At 33.6% G+C, this 19537-nt stretch overlaps 1 pseudogene; it reads left to right on the plus strand.

The window, feature by feature from the left end:
• Window positions 1-349: 349 nt before the first annotated feature.
• Window positions 350-19537, plus strand: part of LOC122225358 — a 140854-nt pseudogene continuing 121666 nt past the window's right edge.

Raw genomic sequence — 19537 nt, forward strand, 5'->3', positions numbered from 1 at the left:
ACACATATTTATTGAGTTTTGGAAAGTGCCAAGCATCCTTTAGAGATTGAGAATATGATAGTAATCAAGTAAAAATCCCTGCCACCACGTGTCTGAAAGTCTGAGAGTGTCTTACAGGAAGAAGTTTTTTGTTTCGTTTTGTTTTGTTTTGTTTTGTTTTGTTTTAAATATAGTCTTAGCAAAATATATATTATGGAAGATGGAGTGATAAAAACCATAAAAATAAACAAAATAGTAAGAAGTACAGTAAATAGAGAGGATGGAGAGTGTTTGCAATTTTTTAAAGGGGGAGTCATATAAGGTACATTGAAGTGATGTGAATAAGTTTGAAGGTATGAAACAACAAGCCATGAAGCCATGTGGATATGAAGAAGAAGAGCAATCCTGGCCACAAGGAGAGGGTGAGCAAAGGTTCTATCATGGAAGCATCTCTGGCAAGCTCAGGAACATGAAGGAAGACAAGTGTGATGAAGGTGAGTGAGCAGGGGGTTGAATCATAGGAGCCAAGGTCAGAAAGCCAACAAGAGAGCAAATCATGTGAAAACCTCAAGTTCATCATCTACTCAAAGTGAGATGGGAAGCTGTTGGTGGGTTTTGAGAAAACAAGTGTCATGATCAAATGCTAATGCAAGAACTATCATTACTGTGTTCAGAGGAGACAAAAGAAGGTTTGGGTGGAGTAGAAGGTTTAGTTAGGAACCTGTAGTAAAAATCTATGAGAGATTGGTTCAAGTGTATGTTGCAAGGAACATAGTGAAATAGAAGTTCTACTCTCTAGGTATTTTGAAAATAGGAGAGAGGTGCCTGGGTGGCTAAGTCAGTTAAGCATCTGACTCTTGATTTAAGCTCAGGTCATGATCACACGGTTTGTGAATTTTGTGAGATTGAGCCCCAAGTTGAGCTCTGTGCTGACAGCCTGGAGCCTGCTTGAGATTCTCTCTCTTCCTCTCTCTCTCTGCCCCTCCCCGGCTTGTGCTTACTCATTGTCTATCAAAATGAATAAATAAACATTAAAAAAATAGAAATTAGAAATAAATGAATTTTTTGTGGAATGATGAAGTTCTTATTTAATGATATCAGAAAGAACATGCTTTGAAGGTTATTTAAAAGGTTTTACTGTGATATTCAAAATCTGAGGAGCTTACCTGTCAATCAGGTGAAAATATTGAGTAGACGGTTGGCAGTAGACCTTTGACATTGATCTAAAGTCCATAAGAGTGATAAGCTTAGGGACAGAATTTAAAGCATTAGAATGCTGAAATAACCAAATGAGTGGAGAGAAAAAAAAAAAAGGCTATAGTAAAATAAGAATTTTAAAGTTATCACAAAATAAGCCTTTTCTTTTAAATTATAGTCTTTACATTAAAAACATCACTCGATCTCACACTCGATAGCTAAGCCAATAAAGTAGCCATTCATCTCCTAGGTATTAGTTAATAATTTAGTCATGTTCAGCTATCACAATAATTCAACTATCATTTAATAATTCAGTGAAATTTCAAGATGAGTTTTTTTTTTAATGCTTTCAGTTCACCCTTAGGGTAAATATGTATACAACATGCATAGCATAATCAGGAAGGAGCAAACACACTTTTGAATCTCTGATGAAAGCCACCAAGGATATATGTTGCTAAGAACATCACCTCATTGGACTCAGGAATCATTACATGCAATGTTAATGTGCAATAATATGTAAATTCATGGCTTCTACAATATGCTTTCCTAAATCTAACTCACAGGTATAATGAATAGAAAACCAATATTTAGTATTTTTCTAGGAATAAGAGTGACAAGTATTAAATTTTGCAGGTCTTTGAAATTTATTGTAGTCACATAGGGAAAAAGTCAGGTTCCCGGAGGGAAATAGATGGCATACTCAAAGTGGGTAATTTGAGAAAGAATTTAATAAAGGGGCAAAAGTGACAGCAAGATTCAGAGGGGTAACTTGGTAAATGTCATAAAACTAGTAAGTCGTATAATTGCCATTAAAACTTAACTCTTTCTGACTGCAAAGTTCGCAGATTTAACTGGATATCACACTCTTACCATCTACCTTAACCGTTAAAAGAGACAAGGCGAGGGGAAAAAATAATGAAGTTACATATAACAATATAAAACATATTATATAAGTGCTTAATTAGGGGTGTTGCTGGATTTTTTGCCTCAATATCTGGTGTTCGTTATCTTGTGGCTTCAAAGAATGAAGAGGTGGACACAGAATAAGCAGCAGTCATACTTTTATTAGTGTAAAAGATTAGAAAATAATAATAGTAGGATTACAATCTTTACAGAGAGGGGACATTTGAAAGTGAATGCCTGAATGCCTGTGACTTCAGGCAAGGATTCTTGTTTCCCTCCCCCTTATTCCTTCTCAGGTTTTACCCTTATTGGCTTGATAATTCTAGGTTCTGGATTGTTCATTCCTGATTGGCTCAATTCCCTGTGTGAGGGGTAGTGTATGGCCATACCATTTTTTGTGGGTCATACGTTTTATGGTCTACTAATTATTTTTAGTTAGGTCTTTTGTCAAATTCGTGATAGAATCCTTAAGGGAGGAGGTGGTGTCTGTTACATTTTTAAGAAGAATCTTAAGCCTGAGGGGGTTGGCTGAGGTCAGACACTCCCACCATTGTTCCAAAATATGTGTTTTTCGGCACCCAGGGACCTAAGGTCTTAACTTTTCCCTCTCTGCCTGTTTTATCCTATCTTTCCTATCACAGGGGATCAACAATGAATTATGAACTGGGATATTTTGAGAGCATAATGGGGTGTTTTCAATACTGGTGCCAGAAAACTTGTACACATGAGTGCTCAAGGTCACTGCATTTAGTGTACTTCTTCAGTGCCTTATACCTTTTACCCCTTGCTTTCTCTTTCCATTATCATAATTCATCCTCATTTCTTGGTCAGAACCATGCCACCTCTCAGAGCTGGATCACAAAAGACATCAGGCTTCTACTTATATTATCCCTCTAGCATCTAGAGATTAAGGAACTCCCACCCACAAGAGACTCCTGAGGTTAATCATTCCTCTAATCTCCTGGCCAGTTAAACCCAATCATGCTTCACATTGCCATTATGATCTTTCATCATTCCATATAAAAGCATCATCCAAGCATTTATCTCTTACTACATTGTTATTTGTATAATGCTTTGAGATTTCCTTTCCCTTATCAAACTTAAAACTTTACCTCTAAAACCATAAAGACTCTAGAAGAATTGAAATGGGCACTCCCCCCCCCCCAGCATTTAGTAATAAAATAACTTTAAAACAGTCCCTAGTACTATGCCTAAATTAACACATGCTTATAAGACTAAATTTGTAAAGTGTGTGTTTGAATTGTAAGTGTATTGGATCAATTGGGGTATATCAAGTAATGAATAGTTAAAATAACAGTGATGTCCAGTTAGCATCATAAAATAGAAACATTGCACATCCTCTTGGGACAATCAGATGAGGCAAAAACATGCTCTCTGCTCATGGTGTCCCCGCTGAGACCAGCTAGCAGAAGCACTGTCTATGCACTCAACAGACATCTTAGGGGACCCCAAGTATGCTGAAATTAGATTTTACTCTCTTTGCTCCTTTACTGCATGTCAAACCCTGATGGGCAGATTGTTGTCAAGATACTTTCTGTCTAACCACCAAGTTTTCCTCACCTTATTGGCAAACACATGATGTGAGCTGTAAATCACAGGGTTATGTTTCGGTGAATGTATGTGTTTGTATGTGTTTTTTGTACTTTGACAAAATGAAAAAAACTTGAGACAGATTTGTAAACATATCTCTAGCATAAGTAATGGCCTTTGGACAGCTCCAAATCATAACTTTTGCACTGTACCCTCAGAAATACACTAAACACCATTTCAGCTTTCCCCTTAAGTGTCCTATGTACATTCATGGGGTGCCTGGGTGGCTCAGTCAGTTGAGCGTCTGACTTCAGCTCAGGTCGTGATCTCATGGTTCACAAGTTCAAGTCCCACAGCAAGTTCTGTGCTGACAGCTCAGAGCCTGGAGCCTCCTTTGGATTCTGTGTCTCCCTCTCTCTGCCCCTCTCCCACTCGTACTCTCTCCCTCTGTCTCAAAAATAAATAAAACATTTAAAAATATTAAACGTCCTGTGCACATTCCTACTACAATTGGAAATGAGATCTTACCTTACAACTCCTATTGAAGCCTCATCAAGTGAAATCCATTTAATCTCTCATTCACCATATCTTACGACACATGTTCTATGCTGGATGTTGACAAAAAACAAAAAAAACAAAAAAAACCAAAAAACTATCTTTTAAAAGTCGTTCGTCCAAACTATTTATTTTACTTATAGTTCACCTCTAAATAACACCTCATCCTTAACAATTATGTTACACCATAGAAAGAAATAAAAAGTTCCCCATTTAATTTTGAAACTAGCAATCAGGAGACGTGTCAACAAAATTTACTACTTGAGATATAAAACAATGAATGTCAAAAGGAAATTAGCTAATATTCAGCATCTATTCCTAATAAAAGCTGCAAAAGACAGAGTAGAGATAAATTAAATGTGAAAAAAGCCATACAGATGAAAATACAATTTTGTTTAAATAGTAAACATTTTAAAGCCATATCTGTCAATATCTAGTACAAGATAAGGTTACCCACTATTATTACCTGGCATTGTTTTGGAAACTCCATAAAATAAACTAAAAAAAAAAAAAAAATTTTTTTAAATAGGTACAATTATAAGAACAGAAAAATCTTTCCCAATTAAGTAATAATTTATCAAAAAGACCAAAGCTCTGAGTTATATAAGATTAGAATTTAGCTAATGGTAGAATTTGTTAATCTTGCTGAACACAAGAAAATACTCAAATTCAGTAACTTTTTCAAAATTAACAAAAAATTAAAATGTAAAAAATTCACAAAGGTTTTAAAACAAATTGAACTACTCATATATGAATAGTATTTTTGGAACAATAAAAATATAAGAACCTACTTAAAAGTAAATCATCTTATTGGAGGATGTAAACAAACTGAAAAAATGGAAAGTCAGACCATATTGTTGGACAGAAATACTTATTATCAAAATGCCAACATTACTAAAATCCATTAATAAATGTAGACTTATTCCAATTAGAATTCCAAAAAAAATTTGATATTCAGAATTTTAAAAGTCGTTCAGTTTACACAAAGGACAGATGACAGAGAAGATTCAAAACGAGGACAATAACAACAGATAATGAAGAATGATAGAAATGAGGATAGATTTGGCTTTCTAATCATTCACAGAAATGATGAATCTACTGTAATCTTAAGTGCAATATTAGCATAAATTAGACAAATGGACAATTATGATCAAATAACCAGTCAAGGCCCCATTTTCCTTATGTAAATTCTTTAAAGTTGCAACATATATAAAAATGTATACACACATGTATATATACAAATGTATACTCTGAACATTATACATCAGTGTAATGTTTCAGAATAGATATGTGCACATCTGCACATACAAAGTGTGTTATGTGTGTGCATACATGTAAACAAACAAACCCCAAAACACCAAGAACATGAGCCAGCAAATGTGTTATTAAGCATTTATTCAATTGCTTATTTTAGAATCACACACATATGCATAAACACATATGTACATACATACCCACCTAAGCACATACATACATTTATAACTTTGTATATTAACAGAATATTCTTATGTATTTGATATTTTATAACTTTTTGTGTTTTAATACACTTTATTTTTAGAGCACTCTAGGTTTACAGAAAATTGAACATAAAGTACATAAAGTTCCCATGTACTCCTCCTCTTACACTGCTCTGCAGACATTTTTTCCCTATAATTAACATTTTGAATTAATGTAGTATACTTGTTACAATAAATGAACCAATATTGATAAATTATTAGCTAAAGTCCTTGTTAAATTTCACCCTTTGTTGTTTCTTTAAAGTTTTTTCTTATTTTTAAAAGTTTTTATTTATTTTGAGAGAAAGAGGTGGTTGAAGGGCAGAGAAAGGGGGAGAGGGAATCCCAAGCAGGCCATGTGCTGTCAGAGCTTGACTTGAGGCTAGATCTCAGGAACCGTGAGATCATACCTGAACAGAAACCAAGAGGAGGATGCTTAAGGGACTGAGTCACTCAGGTGCTTCAGCCTTCACTTTTTTTGTTGTACAGCTCTATGGGTTTAAAAAGTGCATGTTAAGTATGTTCTATTACAGTATCTTAGAGAACAGTTTCACTATCATAGACATCTCTGCTCGACCTATTTTTCTTTTCTCCCTGTCTACAAGCCACTGGCAACCAATGATATTTTTACTACACGTTTAGTTTTGCCTATTCTAAAATGTCATATAGTTGAAATCTACTGTGAATAGCCTTATCAGACTGGCTTCTTTGATTTAGCAATGTGGTCATGCTTCTCCATGTCTTTTGGTGGACTGTTGTTCATTCTTAAAAATTTTTCAGGGATGCCTGGGTGGCTCAGTTAATCAATCAACTCTTGATTTAGGCTCAGGTCATGATCTCACGGTTTGTGAGTTCAAACCCTGTATCAGGCTGTGCACTGACAGCGTGGAGCCTGCTTGAGATTCTCTCTCTCTCTCTCTCTCTCTCTCTTTTCTTTGCCCGCTTGTGGTCTCTCTAAAAAATAAATAAATACATAAACTTAAAAAAAATTTTTTTTCTGGATAATATTCCATTGTGTGAATGTATCAGTTTAGTTACCCATTCACCTATTGAAAGACATATTGACTGCTTCCATTTTTAGGCAATTATGAATAAAACTCTTACAAACAAACATTCCTGTGCAGGTTTTTGTGTCAACAAATATTTTCAATCATTTGCATAAATACCAAGGAGCAGAATTGCTGAATCATATGATAAGCGAATTTTAGCTTTGTAAGAAGCTGTCAAACTGCCTTTCAAAGAGGCTTTACCATCGTACATTCCCACCAGCAAAGGATCAGAGTTCTTGTTGCCCCAGATCTCTGCCAGCATATGGTATCCTCAGTGTTTTGGATTTCAGTCTATCTAATAGGTGTGTAGACGTGTCTCCTTGTTTTAATTTGCAATTCTTTATCGACATATGATCAGCATCTTTTCCTATGCTCACTTGCCATCTGTTTGGTGAGGTGTCTCTTCAGACCTTGTGCCCATTTTTTAAAAATTGTTATTTGCTTTCTGTTTGTGGAGTTTTAAGAATTTTTGGGGTATTTTGGATAAAGACCTTTATCACCTATGTATTTTGCTAATGTTCTCCAGTCTATAACTTCCCTTTCTAGTCTCTTAACAGTGGCTTTTCCAGAACAGAGGTTTTTAAATTGTAATGAGTCCAATTTATCAACTTTTTCTTTCATGTGTTGTGCTTTAATGTGTATCCTAAAACTCATCACTACACCCAAGCTCAGCTAAATTTTCTCTTATACTATCTTCTATAACTATTACAGTTTACATTATACATTAAGATCTATAGCTATTTCTTGTGAAAGGTGTAAGGTCTGTGTCTAAATTCATTTTGTGTGGGTGTTGATGCCCATTTATTCCAACACCATTTGTTGAAAAAATGATCCTTTTCCCATTTCCCATTGAATTGTCTTTGGCCCTTTGTCAAGGGTTAGTTGATTATATCTGTCTGGAGTCTATTTCTGGGCTTTCTATTCTGTTTCATTGATCAACATAGCTGTTCTTTTACCATTACCACACTGTCTTAATTACTGTAGATTTATAGTTTAATTCAGATAGTGCCAGTCATCTGACTGTTCTTTTTCTTCAGTATTGTGTTGGTTACTCTGGGTCTTTTGACTCTACATAAACTTCAGAATCAGTTGTCAATTTCCAAAAAAAAATAAATTTCTGGGATTTTGATTTGCATTGCTTGGAATTTATATACCAAATCGGGAAGAACTGATTTATTAACAATCCATTAATATGGAATATTCTTCATTTACTTACATTTCTTTTGAGTTTTTAAATTAGAGTTTCACAGTTTTCATCATATAAGTCTTGTGTGTATTTTGTTAGAATTAAAATTAAGTATTTCATTTTTTGTGTGCCAGTGTAAAGCTGTTTTTTTTTATTTCCACTTGTTTGTTGTTGGTTTATAAAAAAAGCAGTTGACTTTATATATTAACCTTGTGTACTGCAACCTTGACATAAACAGTGACTAATTTTAGAAGATCTTTAGTTGAAATTTTAGGATTTTCTACATGGACAAACATGCCATTTTTATGCAAAGACCGTTTTACTTCTCTCTGTTCCATTTATTACCTTTTCTTCATTTTCCTGCCTTCATTCTGGGATTTCTAGTGTGGAGATAAATTGAAGTGGTGAGAGAAGACTCCTTGCCTTATGCCTAATCTTAGAGAAAGTATCTAATTTCTTACCAGTATGATATTAGCTTATGTTTTTGTAAATGTTCTTTGCCAATAGAGTGAAAGTTCCACTCTATTCCTAGTTTTCTGAGAGATTTTACTGTGAAATGTTATTAGATTTAGTAAATTTTTTTTCTCCAAATATTGATTTTTTTTCTCTTTAGCTGGTTGATGTGATGGACTACATTACTTGATTTTCAAATACTGAACCAGATTTGCATGCTCAGACTGTATCCAACTGGGTAGTTGTATGTCTTTGCTTTTACACACTGTTGGATTCAATTTAGCAATATTTTCTTCATTATTATTATTATCTGTATTCATAAAAGGTTTTTTATTCCAGTATAATTACATTAGTTTCAGGTGTACAATATGATTTAACAGTTCTATACATTTCAGGGCGCCTGGGTGGCTCTTTGGCTCAGGTCATGATCTCGGAGTTTGTGGGTCAAGCCCTGTGTTGGGCTCTGTGCTGACAACTCAGAGCCTGGAGCCTGCTTCAGATTCTGTGTCTCCCTCTCTTTCTGCTCCTCCCTGACCACGCTTTCTCTATCTCTCTCTCTCTCAAAAATAAACATTAAAAAGAAATTCTATACATTTCTTAGTGCCTCATCAAGAGATATTAATCTATAATTTTTATCTCTTATAATGTTTTATTTGATTTTGGTAATACTGAACACATAAAATGAATTAGAAAGTGTTCCCTCTGCTTCTATTTTCTGGTAAAGATTTTAGAAAATTCATTTATTTGTCAAATGTTTGCAAGAATTCACCAGGGAAATTATTTGTGCCTAGTGAATTTGTGTGTGTTTGTGTGTGTGTGTGGAAGATTAATAGGTATTGACTGAATTTATTTGCTAGATAAACTTATTTCCACGTGTCTGAATTTTAGTAGGCCACATCTTTCAAGAAATTGTCTAATTCCTCAAAATTATTAAGTCCATAGTGTTAGCTCCTCTTACATTAATGGGTTTAATTTGTGTATTCTCTCTTTTTTCATGAAACACAGTTAGAAGTTCACCAATTTTATTGATTTTGTCACTATTTTTGGTTTTGTTGATTACCTCTAATAATTTTTTGTTATAAATTTCATTGGCTTCTGCTCTAGTTATTACAATTTATTTTCTTTTCCTTACTTTGGATTTAATTTGCTTTTCTTTCTCAATTTTGTAGAGTAGAAACTTAGATTACAGATTTTGGATTTTTTAATGTTTCTAATATATGCTTAATGTTATAAATTTCCCTCTAAGCATAGATTTTGTTAGATGAAAACAAATTGGTAAATAATATTTTTATTTTCATTTAGTCTAAAATATTTTTAAATTTGCCTTGAGATTTCTTCTTTGACCCATGTGTTATTTAGAAGTATGTTGTTTAATCTCCAAGAATTTTAAAATTTACCAGCAACTAGCTATCTGCAATTAATTTTTAACTTAATTCCATTGTGTTATGAGAGTCCATGTTGTATAATTTCTATATTTTAAATTTGTTAAAGTGTGTTTTATGGCCCAAAATGCGGTCTATCTTGGTATATATGAATGCTCCATGTGCACTTGAAAGTAGTAGGTATTTTGTACTTGTTGGAAGTATTTTATAAAGGTTAATTAGATCCGGTTGATGGTGTTGTTTAGTTCAACTATATCCTTACTCATTTATGCCTCCAAGATCTGTCCATTTCTGATAAAGAGGCATTAAAATTTCCACCTGTGATAATAGATTTATCTATTTCTCCTTGCAGTCTACCAGTTTTTGCCTCATATATCTTCACACACTTTTGCTAGATGCATATAAATTAAGGATTGCTATGTGTTCTTGAAAAATTAACTCATTTATCGATATATAATGCCCCCTGTGTGCCTCTTTATTTTCTTTGTTCTGAAGTCTGATTTCTCTGAAACTAATAGAGCTACTCTAGCTTTTTTTAAAATTAGTGTTAAGATAGCATATCTCTCACCATCTCTTTAGTTTTAATCTCTTCATTTTTCTTTTTAAACTGTTTTTTTTTTTTGTAAACAATAGGTAGTTGAATCTCGTTTTGTTATTCGTTCTGACAATCTCCAGCTTTTAGTTGGTATATTTAAACCAGGCATATTTAGTGTGATTATTGATATATTTGGATTAACGTCTACCATATTTACCCTTGTTTTCCATTTGTTGCATTTGTCTTTCTTTTTTTTTATTTAGTTAAAACTCGTGTAATAAAATCAACCCTTAACTGTTTCAAACTATTCAGAAAGAAAATTCCACACTTAAATATATTTATTTGTATAATTTTAGCAGATATATCATAAAGCCCTAAAAAGTACATGAAATTCACTAAATGTTTAAGAATATTTTCTAATATTTTCTTAAATGAATGCACTTGAGTGTCATTGAATTTGGCAAATAACAGGAAACTCATAAGTGATGAGATCAGAAACACAAATGGAACCACTTGATATTGAACCTTGAAGACCATATTAAAAAAAATTAGCATTTATTCTAAATACAAGAAGCCTTTAAAGATTTAAAGCAAGTGAGTGACATGGCCCAATTGCTGTTCTTTTAAAATATATATATTTATTTATTCTTGAGAGAGAGAGAGAGAGAGAGAGAGAGAACAGGGGAAGGGCAGAGAGAGGGAGAGAGAGAATCCCAAGCAGACTCCATGCCATCAGTGCAGAGCTGGATGCAAGACTCAAACTTATGAACCGTGAGATCATGACCTGAGCCAAAATCAAGACTTAGATGCTTGACCAATTGAGCCATGTAGGCACCTCATTTCTGCTTTTAAAAAGGATTACTTGGAGTTTTATATGGAGAATATAGGATAATGGTCAAAAAAAAAGGGAGCACAAAAAGGACTGCAAGTCAAGAGGCTACATGATAGTCTAGATGAGAGATAAAGGTATCTTGAATTGGTGTGGATGCTTAAATGACTGAGCCACTCAGACACACCCAGGAAAACTGAGTTTTAAACAAAAGACTATAACAAGAGATGAAGAAGAGCACTATATCATAATAAAGGGTCCTATCCAACAAAAAGATCTAAAAATTGTAAATATTTATACCCCAAATAGGAAACACCCAAAAATATAAATCAATTAATAACGAACATAAAGGAACTCATTGATAACAATACAATAAAGTAGGGGACTTTAACACCCCACTTAAAGCAATCGACAGATCATCTAAGCAAAAAATCAATGGGGAAACAATTGCTTTGAATAATACACTGGACTAGGTGGACTTAACAGATGTATTCAGAACATTTCATCCTAAAGCAACAGAATACACATTCTTTTCAAGTGCACATGGGGCATTTTCCAGAATAGATCACATAGTAGGTCACAAATTAGGCCTCAAAAAATACAAAAAGATTGAAATCTTACCGTGCATATTTTCTGACCAAAATGCTATGAAACTTGAAGTCAACCACAAGAAAATAATTGGAAAGACCACAAATACATGGATGTTAAACAACATGCTACTAAAGAATGAATGGGTCAGCCAGAAAATTAAAAAAAAAACAAACAACACCTTTAAAAATACATGCAAACTAATGAAAATGAAAACATTATGGTCCAAAACCTTTGGAATGCAGCAAAAGCAGTCCTAAGAGAGTAGTGTATACCAATACAGAAGCTCAAGAAGCAACAAAAATCTCCCACAACCAAACCTTACGTCTGAAGGAGCTAGAAAAAGAACACCAAATGAAGCCTAAAGCCAGCAGAAGAAGGGAAATAAAGATTAGAGCAGAAGTAAATGATATGTAAACAAACAAACAAATAAACAAAAACATGATAGAACAGATCAATGAAGACAGGAGATATGGTTTTTTGAAAAAAATAATAAAATTGGTAATCCCCTAGCTAGATTTATCAAAAAGAAAAGATAATGGACCCAAATAAATAAAATCACAAATGAAAGGGGAGAAATGACAGTAAACACCACAGAAATACAAATAATTATAAGAGAATATTATGAAAAAGTATATGCTAAAAAATTTGACAATTTGGAAGAAATGGGTAAATTCCTAGAAACATATAAACTACCAAACCTGAAGGAGAAAGAAATGGAAGAACTAGAACAAGCCCATAACCAGCAAAGAAATTCAATCAGTAACCAAAAATCTCCCAACAACCATTAGTTTCAGGGCCAAATGCTTCAAAGGGTAATTCTAACAAATATTTAAAGAAGAGTTAATACCTATTCTTCTCAAACTATTAAAACAAGAAAAGAAAAGAAAAGAAAAGAAAAGAAAAGAAAAGAAAAGAAAAAAAAGAAAAGAAAAGAAAAGAAAAGGAAGGAAAATTTCCAAACTCATTCTATGAGGCCAGCATTACCTTGATTCAAAACCAGACTCCACTAAAAAGGAGAACTATAGGCCAATATCCTTGATGAACATGGATGCAAAAATTCTCAACAAAATACTAGCAAATGGACTCCAACAATACATTAAAAAGAGTCACCCAACATGATCAAGTGGGATTTGTCTCTGTGCTATAAGAGTGGTTCAATATTCATAAATCAATGCGATACACCACATTAATAAAAGAAAGGACTAGTACCATATGATCCTCTCAATACCTGTAGAAAAAGCATTTGACAAAGTAAAGCATCTATTTGTGATAAAAACCCTCTACAAGGTAGAGATAGAGAGAACATACCTCAACATCATAAAGGCCATATACAAAAAACCCACAGCCAATATTAGCCTCAATGGGGAAAAACTGAGAGCTTTTCCTCTATAGTTAGGAATAAGACAGTGCTGTCCACTCTGATTATTGTTGTTTACATAATACTGGAAGTCCTAGTCTCAGCAATCAGAAAACAAAGAGAAAAAAAGGCATCAAATGGGCAAGGAAGAAGTCAATCTTTCACTATTTGCAGAATACATGATACTCTATGTAGAAAACCCAGAAGAATCCACCAAAAATTTTGCTAGAACTGATAACACGAATCCAGTAAAGTTATAGGATACAAAATCAATGTATAGAAATCAGGTGCATTTCTATACATCAATAAGGAAGCAGCAGAAAGAGAAATTGAGGAATCAATTCCATTTACAATGCACCAAAAACCATAGCATACCTAGGAATAAATCTAAACAAAGAAGTAGAAGATGTGTATTCTGAAAACTGTAAAACACTGATGAAAGAAATTGAAGAGCACACAAAGAAATGGAAAAACATTCTATACTCATGGATTTAAAGAAAAAAATATTGTTAAAATGTCTATACTACCCAAAGCAATCTACACATTTAATGCAATCCCTATCAAAATACCACCAGCATTTTTGATAGAGCTAGAAAAATCCTAAAATTTTTATGGAACCACAAAAGACCCCAAACAGACAGAGCAATCTTGAAAAAGAAAAACAATGCTTGAGGTATCACAATTCCAGACTTCAAATTATACTACAAGGCTTAAAATTATACTACTACATATACTACAATATGATCAAGACAGTATGGTATTGTATAAAAACAGACACATAGGTCAATGGAACAGAATAGAAAACCCAGAAATGAATCCACAACTAAATGGTCAACTAATCTTTAACAAAGCAGGAAAGAGTATCCTATGGGAAAAAGACAGTTTCTTCAACAAATGGTATTAGGAAAACTGGACAATACATGCAAAAGAATGAAACTGGACCACTTTCTTATACCATACACAAATATAAATTCAAAATGGATGAAAGACTTAAATGCAGGACAGGAAACCATCAAATTCTTAGAGGAGAACAGAGGCAGTACCTCTTTGACATTGGCTGTAGCAACGTCTTACTAGATATACCTCCTGAGGCAAGGGAAACAGAAGCAAAAATAAACTATTGACATTACATCAAAATAAAAACTTTCTGCACAGCAAAGGAAACAATCAACAAAACTAAAAGAAAACCTACAGAATAGGAGAAGATATTCCCAAATGATATATCTGATAGAGAATTAGTATGCAAAATATATGAAGAACTAATAAAACTGAACATCCAAAACCAAATAATCCAGTTAAAAAATGGGCAGAAAATATGAAGAGACATTTTTCCAAAGAAGACATGCAAATGGCTAATAGACACATGAAAGATGTGCTTGAAAGCACTCATCATCAGAGAAATACAAATCAAAACTAGAATGAAATATCACCTCACACCTGTCAGAATGGCTAAAATTAATAACACAGGAAACACCAGGTGTTGGCAAGGATGTGGAGAAAGGGAAACCCTACTGGAACATTGTTGGTGGGAATGCAAACTGGTGCAGCCACTCTGGAAAACAGTATGGGTGTTCCTCAAAAACTAGGATCCAGCAATTGCACTATTAGGTATTTATCCAAAGGATACAAAAATACTGATTTGAAGGGATATACACACCATGATGGTTAAAGCAACATTATCAACAATAGTCACGTTATGGAAAGAGCTTAAGTGTCCCTTGATAGATGAATGGATAAAGATGTGGTATCTATATACAATGGAGTATTACTCAGTCATAAAATAGAATGAAATCTTGTCAATTGCAATGACATGGATAGAGTATTATGCTAAGTGAAATAAGTTAGACAGCAAAACACAAACACCATACGATTTCATTCATATGTGGAATTTAAGAAACAAAATAGATGAACATATGAGGGAAAAAGAGTGGCAAACCATAAAACAAACTGAGGGTTGATGGAAGGAGGTGGGTGGAAGATGGGCTAAATGGGTAACGGCTATTAAGGAGGGCACTTGTTGTGATAAGCACTGGGTGTTTTATGTAAGTGATGAATCATTCAATTATACACCTGAAACTAGAAAAACAAAAACAAACAATACAAAACAAAACAAAAACACTAAGATTTACACATCAGCCACAGCTGGAAGAATTTTAAAAAGTGTACCTTGATAAGATGAAAATCAAGGACAGAATGAAGGAGAAGAATGCAAGAATAGAATGTGAGCAAAGTCACTGGCAAAGCATGCTGGTAAACCTAAATAATAATTATTAAAGATCAACAGAAAAAACTAGCATCTTGTTGACTTTAGCTTTATTATGAATAATTAATTTCATTATCAATATGAGGCAAACATAGCAAATGACATTTTAAAATCAAAACACAAACACAGAGAAATTCATAAATTCAGAAAATACTTCAAAGACTCAATAAACTTCAATGTTGATACTGCAAGAAAGAGACAAAACTAAGACAGTATATATTAAATATATTTGGAATAAATTAATTTATTAAAATGCCTTAAGAAATCATATTAATATATAAAATAGTAACAATAAATCAATAAATTAACTAAACCAGAACTAAAAAACATTAATAGACAAAAAAAATCAGTGAATTAGCAAAGAATAAAATATAGGTAAGTAAATCCAAGAAAAGATTCTCAAGTTAAAAAAAAAAGAAATTCCCAAATTTTGAACAATTCAATAAAGAAACAAGTTAAATCACAAAAAGACAAACTTGGAAATGGAATAATGAGTGGGGAAGTTAAGGTAATTATGAAAAGATAATTTATAAAATGTAAATACAATCATTTTGAACATTATAACAAAATAAATTATGTGTTTAACTCAGAAATGAGAAAAATATCTAGACAGTTTATCCCAAAGTAGGTAAGCAACTCATATTTATTGAAAACCTCTAGCTAGCATTATGTTAAAATTCACATTGAACCCTTGGATCATTTTCAGCTTAAAAAATATTGAATAGCAAATTATTGAATGAAAAAACATTGTAAGTATTATCAACAACAAAGGATAAATAATTAAATTCATGCAGAGCACAGTTAAGATTGACAGTGTAGAGGCTGAGTGTTCCTTTGTCCATGTAAAGATCTTTATGCCTAATAGAGATGTCTATAGATAACACTCTAGAATAAAAATTTAGACAATTTTGTTATAATAGTGGAAATTAAAGATGTCAAAAACACTTGAATGTGGTATTGACATTTGATCAGAAACCATTTTTCCAAGAAAATCTTTTAAAATTGAGGATTACAATAGCCTTTCATGTCTACATGTTCTAAATTGTTATTTTCATCTAAAAGTTTTATGAATGTACCTCCAGAAGAAAGGAAATGCAGGTGCATATTTGGCAACAAATAATGAAATATTTCTTATCAATAAAGTAATTTGGTTAGTGTTTATGGATATGTTTTAATAGTTTATCACCAGATATAACATATCACTTGCACAGCAGTTAAAAGAATTGTTTTTTGACTGAGGAATCTGAGTGGGTATACAAACCTGTCCTATATTTTAATTTTGTATTTGTCTTTGAAAATTTTTTTAATGTTTATTTATTTTTTTTGAGAGAGATTGATAGAGTGTGAGTGGCGGGAGGGGCAGAGAGAGAGAGAGGAAGACACAGAATCTGAAGCAGGCTCCAGGCTCTGAGCTGTCAGCCCAGAGCCTGACATGGGGCTCAACTCACAAACTGTGAGATCATGACCTGAGCTGAAGTTGGGCGCTCAACCGACTGAGCCACCCAGACACCCCTGTATTTGTCTTTGAACTTCAGTTCTGATTATTATAAAATTTCTCTTGTAATTGCCAGCAATTTCTTCATTTCAATCAAGATTTTTCACTTCCACTTGTTTGAAGATTAATATACGTGTATGTGTGTGTGTGTGTGTGTGTTTATTCTACACATAAAGGGATTTTGCATCTTTGTAAATGCATGAACTATCTTCTAAGTGTTTAGTACAATTAGTTGGTGAGCTGCTTGTATTTTACTTTCTCATGGATTTTTTTAGATTACTTTTTTGCTTTGGGAGTATGTAAACAATACATTATGCCAAAAACATTAAAGAAATGTGTTCCTTTGGGAGTGTTTTGTTGCTGGGCAAGGTCTTTCATATTCTGTGCCTCAGTTTTCCCCATATATGATACAGAGTAATTGTAAACTTTGTAAAACTTTTTAAGCTTTCTATGAGAATCAGTACATTCATATATGTCAAGTATTACCAGCCTATGACAAGCAAGCTAAGTGGTAGCTAATATTTTTCCTTAGGTAACTAATGTCTTAGTATCTATCAGATACTGTCTATCAGAAACACATGAGAAAAACACATTCTCCAAAGACATTTAAAGCTAATCAATTTCTGAAGTTTGTTATCATTCTAAAGTACTTCCTTTGATGATTATTTTAATGAGTAAGTGAAATTTAGATAAATATCTTTATACCCTACCAACATATCATAAAGTTGCTTGGTGTTTTATTACATTCTTTAGTCCTATAAATTGCTACTGCCTCTTGGTTTTTTTTTTATCATAAATAGGTTTTAGTTACTCAATATCATATTTAAATATTTAGCTGATCCTTTTAACAACCTCAAAGACTCACCATTGTTAGTCTCAGAGTCTAGATTCCCTAGACATTCAAGGTGTTCCATAGCTCTGACTCATTTATCTTTCCATTCAGTTTCCTAACAGACAAATTGAACTTCATGCTTCTCTCTACTTGCACATTAATTTATGTAATCCCTACAACCTCAGATAGACTGTCCTTACTTTCAAGTTAGCAAGATGGAAATTCTCATGAAAATACTAACTCCACACAGTATACAAATAAGTCCAGATCTGATGTCTGTCTAATACTTCATCACTAGTAAACCACCTAGACATGGGTTACTTTCAACCCTGCTCCAGAGATGTCGGTGCCCGTAGATAGACTTAAGTCTTCATCTAATATATTAAGTGCATGAAAGTTTAAGATTATACAGTTTTCACACTAACCCTCTTCCAACGTCACCTTGGAAGCACCTTATCTTGGGTGAAATAATGATGTGGTAATGAAGAAAGCTCCTGTATGATAACTCAAAAACAAAACAAAAATAAGGTTTTGTTCATACAGCAGAATATGAGTGATAGAAAAATGAATACATAGCCACATCATTATTAGATGTCAAGGGAGAGGATTTTACAATTATATAAACATTTAGTATCAAGTCTGGAATTTGAGTCAGAAACTTTTTAGACCAAATTTTCACGGTCTCATTGGGTGGTTTCAGTTCCAGGTAAGAGGAAGTAAACACAAGTTTTCCTTCCTTTCTCACTGAAAATAACTATAAAATCTGTACAGAATACTTAGTGACTTGAGGACTCTGTAAACAAATAGCAACAAGAAATTTAGGGAAGAGCACCAGAATCCAGTGTACCACCAAATCTGTGCTGAGTTTACCATGATTTTTCTTACCCCAGTGTCTCCCAACCTAAAGTCAACCCAACTAGCAAGTAAAATGGGGCAGAGTAAGAGAAAGATACAGGAATATTCTATCTTGAAGAGTAGAAAAAGGAATTGTTATACTCAGAGAGGGAAGGGAGAAAGTCCCATTTTTGTTTTTTGTTTTATCCAGTCTTTTATACCCCATCTTCCAAGGAATCCCACATTGACAATAAGAGCCTATAGGAACCAAACCTAGGATGGAAATCTTTCTCTCCATTCAGTAAAACTGGTGCTCCTTGATTATAGGCCAAAACCTTACTGCTTTTCTTTTCTCTTTCTCTCTAACTCTCTTTTTCTTGCTCTCTGTCTCAGCCAGTTGGCTGTGGGTACAAGTCAATCACAGAAGTAGGCAATGTCTGCTGGTGAACCAAAAAGGGGAATACTTTGGGAATGAAAACAAAAAACAAAACTTGATAGACAGCAGAGAAAGAAGAGCTTGGGAAAGCAACTCCACAAAGTTAATTATAAACTCCTAGGTCCACTAACAATTGGTGTATCCATGAATCGGACACAAATTAGCATATAGAAGACTTTGAAGAACTGACTTAATGGGTAGATCTCCACCCAGGTGCCAGATAGACCACTGGATGACTCACAAATAGATGTATCTGAATGGCACTGCAACGCTCTGAAAACTGGAGTGACCTTCGAGTATTAGCTCAATGAATGTGGAGTAAAATCTTTAGCCTAAAAACTTAACAATATCAACTGCCTGCTACAACAAAAATATCCAATATACAATTCAAAGTTACTCAGTTTACAAAAAATTGTGAAACTATCAAGTCACATGAGAAATAGTCAACAGAGGCCGGGGCACCTGGGTGGCTTGGATGGTTAACTGGCCGACTATAGCTCAAGTCATGATCTCATGGTTCATGGGTTTGAGCTCCATATTGGGCTTTGTGCTGACAGCTCAGAGCCTGAAGCCTACTTCAGATTCTGTGTCTCCCTCTCTCTGACACACTCCCT

The sequence above is a fragment of the Panthera leo genome, chromosome B4, assembly GCF_018350215.1.
Source record: "Panthera leo isolate Ple1 chromosome B4, P.leo_Ple1_pat1.1, whole genome shotgun sequence".
Classification (NCBI taxonomy): Eukaryota; Metazoa; Chordata; class Mammalia; order Carnivora; family Felidae; genus Panthera; species Panthera leo.